The following is a 5621-nucleotide window of genomic DNA, read 5'->3' as shown; positions in this document are numbered from 1 at the left end:
CAGAATCTGACAACAAATGGGACCCAACAACGTGCCATGTTTTTCAAGCAGGGCTGGCTCACCTGTTTGTGAGAGGGAGTTATTGTTTTTTATATATTTTCTTGGTTCTCCTAAACGGACTGTATGTAATGAGAGTGGAGATTTTAAACATATATGGTAAAATGATTTATACGTTAATTAATCAACCAATCAAAGTAACTTCTGATCGAACGTAAGAATCAAAGTAACTTCTGATCAAATATAAGTTTTTAGAGGAGTTTGCGCAGAAATGACTCCTACAACTTGCACCTTTTTTAGGATTAATAAGTTAATTTTATTAGAAATAAAATGTCTAATACAAAAGGAAAAATATAAGACAATGAAGAAAGAAAATAATAAAAAAGACACATTACAATACAAGAAGGAGCCGAGAGCACAAACTTATGCAACTCCAAAAGATATAACAAAAACAAGAAAAATATCAACTCTTTTTTGAAAGAGCACTATTTCTTCTTCATTGCGGATCTATGTCTCACTTTATATTTTTGACAACAAACCATTGAGTGGATTTCCCCAATAAATAACGATACAGAAAAGTCGAATAACACATTCCGACATATATATTCATGCCTGGGCCGTGACGGCACGGGTCATATAAGGAGAAGGATAAATGTTTTCTTCTTATGGAATAGAAGTTTAAGACATTCGTTTAGGTTTTTTTAATTATATATAAGAGTCATAGGGCTTATTATTTACTGGGCTATGCTTAAAAGCACATTTTATTTTAATATTAACCTAATTTCATATAGCACGTTCTGAAGCGTTTTGGAACTGAGACGCTAAAAAACGCACCCTGAGACGCATCTCAGAACGCTTTTTAAACACTGTTTCCTGCTACTTTTCATACAATTCGTACATATTGTACTTAGTCACAAAGCTTGGTTATACCACCTAAATTCTATGTCACCTGGTTGGCTACATTATTAAATGATTGTTATGAAGAATAACTCTGAAGGTGCTGAGAGTTCCTAATTTTTGACTCACGGCTCTTACTGGCACATGGATCGAGACAAGGCAGTAGAAGCAACGGCGATGTGTGTCAGACCACTAACTTTCATGGAAGGTAAATTTCCTGCAACATGCTACTTCTCATGCACGTCTTACATATTGTAGTTAGTCAGAAAGATTGGTACCTTAATTCTATGTCGCATGGTTGGCTATATTAGTGAATGATTATTATGAAGAATAACTCTGATGTTGCTGAGATCGGATTTGCAATGGTGCTGAGATATGTACTGCATTTGCTGAAACACACATTTACTGCTCATGGATTGAGTTAGACATTGGGTGTAAGGGTGGTGGGCCAAAATACCTTTTCTTAAATTTTCGTTGGTTTTTCTGGAAGTGTCTCAGATGTACATGTAAAAAAATACTTCTCATCGCCCAATCGAAACTTAAGTAACCCTTCATAGAGCATTCTTTATGTTCTTTCTAAATTCGTTATATTATTTTCTTTGCAGGCAGGGTAGGTATATGCCATTGGAGTTCCTCTAATTATAGACATTAACCATACAACAAATAGGGTGATATTGGTTTGTGTTTAACACTAAACGAAGATTACGAATACAGATCGATACTCAGTTAAAACGGTAATCTCAATCTCATGTTTTATATCGAAGACTTCAGGTTAACATGTTTTCACTGTTATGTTTAGTAGTGCGACGCAACTTATCTGTGAGCAAATATTTTGGGTTTCATTTATTTTATATGTTATTTTGCTTTACAAATCAAATCCCTGATTTTTTTGTGTTTCTATATATTTTATTATGGTCGAGTAGTTTTTTGCATATTGAGTTAATGTTGCTCAGGTTAAAAACAAATCCCGTGCCTAGGAGAGCATATGTTATAAATAATTAATGATTTATTTGGGGTTTCAATCCAGGACATAAAAAGGTTTATTTAGCTATTATATTTAAGCATTAATTTTCAGCGACTGTGTAAAATCTCATATGGGGGTTTTAGTTGTTTTAGAATATCATGTCATAACCTCATCAGTGTTGTTGTTTGGGAAGAAAAGCCAACTTACTGAAATTGGAGTTTATCATTTTGTTTGGGTTAATTTTGTGGTGTTGTGCGGAGCAGTGTTGTTGATTTTGCACCTAGACCAATTACAATTGGTGAAGTTTTAAATGTATTTTGCAAGATGCGTAAAGTTTCATTTTCTTCATAGTATAATAGATTTTTTCTATAAACCACTTGAGGTCTTTTAGAGTACGGCCAAGCGACTAAAAACATAAATTGTGGTGTATATATGTTTACGGATGGATGAACAGTTGCTAGACGACTAAAAACTCGCAACAAAGCTCTTGCCATTAAGAATGGGTTTGCAAGAAAGTTCTTGCGAGTTTTACTACATTTTTGAAATATGCACGTTACTTTATATTAATCTGTAAGTTTAATACAACTTTGGCGAGTTTTAATGCGGGTATGAGATTTTAACTTTAAATATACCTGTAAGTTTTTGTTTCTGGGCTATGTGGTATCATGGTAAACAGGCCAGATAACTTACATCATCTTAAGATATCAACGATTTATTTGTTCTAATTTCAGAGACAATACGTCTTTCTTCAAGTTTCCTAATGAAGGGAAAGTTGTGATTTAGTTAAGAAAATCCTCCAAATGTTATGATATTTTGTTCATTGCTTCCTCCGATGCATTTTAGGGTAACTAATTCACCATGGAAAAAATTTACTCGGTTCAGTGAAATAATCGACAACATTGGGGTTGAAAATGAGGAAATTATTTTTCTGTTTTTATTTGATCCTGTGCTTTTAAGTTATAAGGTCATTTGTTTACTAGGGTTTAGTGTTTGTAATGGAAGATTTTGTTGATATACTTGATAGATTTGAGATTCTAAGTTTTGTTATTGATTTGATTGATGAAATGACTCGGTTTTGTATTGAGTTCTTTTATCACAACCTTATCTGTTTGGACAGAGTTAAAAATCTAAGTCCGACCAATCAACTTTTACAAATGAATCTGCGAAGCGCAAAGGTATTATTGAAGAATAATTTGATTTCATTTAGGTTTATCATATTTAGGGATGCTATTTATATCAATTAAATTGCCTTTTTCTGTTTTTCTTCGAAGATTGTTTACTTCGGTTTTGGACCCTGCAAAAACTGTCATTTCATTTTGTTTGAATGTGGATATATAATTTTGTAAATATTTGTTTTGGCAGATCATAGTGACTAACTAGCTTCTTTGACAAGGGACTTGAGGTGGATTTTTACTTGGAGCAATGGGGCGGGATTTCAGTTTGTACATGAATACATCTTTCAACTTACTGCCAGGTCTGCAGAATGCAGAGCACCAAAACAATAAAAAGTATTTTTAATGTTTGATTGTTTTATTAATCAGTGTTCTAAAGTATATTTAAGTTAAACACAATGTCGTAATGATATAATTTGAACAATTAAGAAATGCTTCGGGCTTTGGTTATTAATTAGTTTGTAATAGATAATATAGAAAATTGTTGTACTACATTAACCATTTGTTACCTATTCTACATTACTTCGATTCTTGAATTAGCTTAAACTTAATCTATGAATGATATACTTCTAAGATTCTAATATTTTTTCATATTACACGATACCTTTCCTAATAACTCCGATAAATATTGCTTCTCGAACAGAAACCTGGAACTTTAGTTTTAAGTATCTTATGGTGGTACCATACTCTAACTTCTAATGTGTTTTCAGAGATAGAATAACTCTACTTGGAAATTTAAGGGATCTCTTTAGTGCTTTGTATGTACTCACATGAAAACTTATTTTCTTAACTCTTTTCTTTTGATTGTGTTTGGTTATTTCAGTTCCGATGTTGTTCGTGTGTACTATAAAAGCCCCTGGTACAACACAATCTTAAAAGAAAAAGACTTGAAGGTAGCCGAATTGCATCAATTGTTAACTTATTCTTCGCAGAAAGGTAATCAATAAACATTCCACTTTGAAATTAATGGTTGAACTTCCCATAAAGGTAATTTGATGTAAGATATCGAAAATGTTCCAGTTCTACTCTATAAGCATAGATGCCAAACCACGTTTAATAAATGGTAATAAGTATATGATTCGTAAAGGGTTTGATGGTTTTAACATAATGTTACTTGTTATCTTATCTCAATTAGTAGAGCAGATGGTTTGTGACCATGTAGTTGTGGGTTCAATTTCCGCAGATGGCACATAAATTATGTAATTAGACTTCTATATATCCACATAGTAGGGACGAAGTTATGAATAGTTAGGATTATTTTATGCAGTGTTGATATCAAACCTCTTCTATCATCCAATTTATTGGTGCTACAAAAACTTTTGTAACGAAATTGTTTTGGCCATTTGCTAAACCGATTTTGAAGTTTTTCTCTAGGTTTTCAAAACCCACACTCCTAACTGTAACGAAAATAAAAATAATCATTCAAAACCATTCTATCTCATATAATGACGTAAGAGATAGTACACAGTATACATCAAGCTAAATCCTACGAAGTTTCTGTTTGCATCTCGGGTTTGATGTAGTTACTGGACAGTAAAAAGAAAACATTGGACGATTGAGATTTATGTTTTATTTTTTTCCTCTAAACTACTACTTGCGTTTCTTAAAAAGAGTTACTTTCATTTTCTCAATTTGGCCTATTTCGTGCTTAATTTTTTTCTATTGGCAATAAGCATTACAAAATTGGTATACACCACACATCTTATATGAAGCTCTTAAGCAGTTTTTTTCTTGGGCCCTCGGATGCTTTTTATTTATTTATTTGTATATAACTCATTTTACTTTTGATGGAAGAAAAATCAGATTTTATATAAGTTTCGGTGTATGTTTTGTTATTTATGCAACAGGTTTCAAGCCAATGATGATGAGTTTAAGGTATTTGATGATACTCAGTATTATGAGATCCAAAGCTAATGTGGAGCGTCTTATTGGTTTAGAATAGGATAAATTTAGTGATACGTACGTATGAAAGAACATAAAAGCCGCCAACCAATATGAAAAATGTTGTTATTCGAGTGGGCTATGAACTTCAGGCATGGTGAAGTGTTTCAAATTTGGACTCCAGCTGGTAAAATAAACATTTGGCGCTACCCTACATACCAACAACAAGTTCTAAAGGTATTGTGTATTAGTTAAATATCCAAATGTCCGAGAAGATAACACAGAAGATCCTGCGAATATTATACCTTTATACAAATTTCTGTAAAGTCATAACTGTATTTATCTCTATTTTTATTAGGTGGTCAGAACAGAGAACGTGGGATAGGTAAAAGAACAATGTCATTATAATGTTGTTCCATGGGACCCGACTGACAATCCTTGCAAGATTGTTGCTTTTAAGATATTGATTCTTCGAATCGTTTAACATGGTGTTATTTAAGAGTGATTCACAATAATGGAAAGGTTTTCGATGATTCCAGGTAGCATTGATCTATGTGGTTAGAATCCCAAACTCATGCTTCAGTTAAATTACTTAAATTAGGACCTAAATAATTTGATTGTGAAGTAAGATGATTTTGCGCACCTTTTATATTAGTTTATTTTTTAAAGCTGTCAATGTTGAACGCTAGTATTCAGTTGTCTAATTAGAG

The sequence above is a fragment of the Papaver somniferum genome, chromosome 11 (assembly GCF_003573695.1).
Source record: "Papaver somniferum cultivar HN1 chromosome 11, ASM357369v1, whole genome shotgun sequence".
Classification (NCBI taxonomy): Eukaryota; Viridiplantae; Streptophyta; class Magnoliopsida; order Ranunculales; family Papaveraceae; genus Papaver; species Papaver somniferum.
The sequence above is the reverse complement of the archived record's forward strand: the minus strand, read 5'-3'. Positions refer to the sequence as shown.